This window comes from Poecilia reticulata, linkage group LG21 (genome assembly GCF_000633615.1).
Source record: "Poecilia reticulata strain Guanapo linkage group LG21, Guppy_female_1.0+MT, whole genome shotgun sequence".
NCBI lineage: Eukaryota > Metazoa > Chordata > Actinopteri > Cyprinodontiformes > Poeciliidae > Poecilia > Poecilia reticulata.
In genome coordinates this window covers 685055-686466 of record NC_024351.1, presented here as the reverse complement: position 1 = coordinate 686466, position 1412 = coordinate 685055, and the positions used below count along the sequence as shown (strand labels likewise).

At 52.4% G+C, this 1412-nt stretch overlaps 1 protein-coding gene across 1 annotated transcript in view; it reads left to right on the top strand.

Moving 5' to 3' along the window:
* filip1b (filamin A interacting protein 1b) overlaps positions 1–1412 on the top strand; it is a 14809-nt gene that overhangs the window by 1400 nt on the left and 11997 nt on the right. The gene's annotated exons all lie outside the window — the stretch shown is intronic.

The following is a 1412-nucleotide window of genomic DNA, read 5'->3' as shown; positions in this document are numbered from 1 at the left end:
TGGTTTGGTTCTGGTTTGGTTCTGGTTCATTCTTTTAGCAGAACAACAGAAGTGATGAAGTTCTGTAAGGAAAACTAACAGAACCAATCGGACCCAAACAGCGGGTGGAACCAGAACCCTGCTGGACCGGATCGGGTCAGAGAGGTTCTGGTTTTCCGGCTCCAGCCTCCTCCCAGAGGGTTTCCACGGTTACGCTGGACCCGTCCGGAACCCGGCCCGCTGATGAGCACCATGAGGTCACCGCTCTAATTCGGCGCCGGCGCCCCGCTGTTTGGGCCACAACAGCTGGTTGCCACGGCAGCAGGCTCGGTGTCTGTCAGCCGGCGGGTCCAGGCGGATCGCTGTGGGAGTGATGAAGACGAGGTCCGGATTCTTCCTCGGCTCTGCTGACGTCCTAGTTAAATCATGGAGGTTTATCAGCTTCCTGACACATTTAAAGGGCCAGTGTCGTTACAAATGCATGTTTTCTGATTTTGCCTTGATCTGTTTCATGTTTGAGAAATCTTTGGTCTCCATGGCAACCATTCAGTTTCTAAACACCTGGGTGGACTTAGCCCCGCCTCCGAGCCGCAGCTCCTCCCCCACTCAGCTCCTTCAGACTAGCCAGCAGCAATTAGCAACCAGCTGCTGAGCTCATTAAAGGAGCTGCTGCTCAGAGCAGCGCTGGTGAAAACGTTAAAGGGTTAATACAGGAGCCATGTTGGGACGACTTCCTGGAGGCGGAGCTTCAGGAAGAGCAGAAGCTTCTTAAAGAGACAGAGACCCAGTTTGAAGATGTTGAATCAGGAAGTGAAATGTCTTTTAATTCATGTTTGATATGTAACATTTTTATAACAACTGAAGGAAACAGTTACATGATACTGGCCCTTTAAGAGGGTCAAAGGTCACCGTCAGCTCAGGCCTCTTCCTCTTTCATAACTTTTACAGACAGAACTAGTTGGCACGGCAACGGGCCTCCAGGTTTCACCCATGATTTCATTGACCTCTGACCTTCTAGGTTCACCCATCGAGCTCTGGGTCACAGAATGAGATTAGACCGATGGAGGTTTCAGCCGGATCATCTGGTTCTGGTTCTGGATGATCCGGGTCCGAACATCTTCCTCCTCCTCTTCCTCGGGTCTGGTGGGAAGTGACCTCATGTTGAAGGCCATGACTCCTCTCAACGCCAGACGGACCAGTTCTGTTCAGTCGGACCGGTTCTGTTCAGTCGGACCGGTTCTGTTCGGTCGGACCGGTTCTGTTCTGTCGGAGCGGTTCTGTTCAGTCGGACCGGTTCTGTTTGGTCGTACAGGTTCTGTTCGGTCGGACCGGTTCTGTTCGGTCGGACCGGTTCTGTTCAGTTGGACCGGTTCTGTTCTGTCGGACATGTTCTGTCAGACCGGTCCTGTTCTGTCAGACCGGTTCTGTTCAGT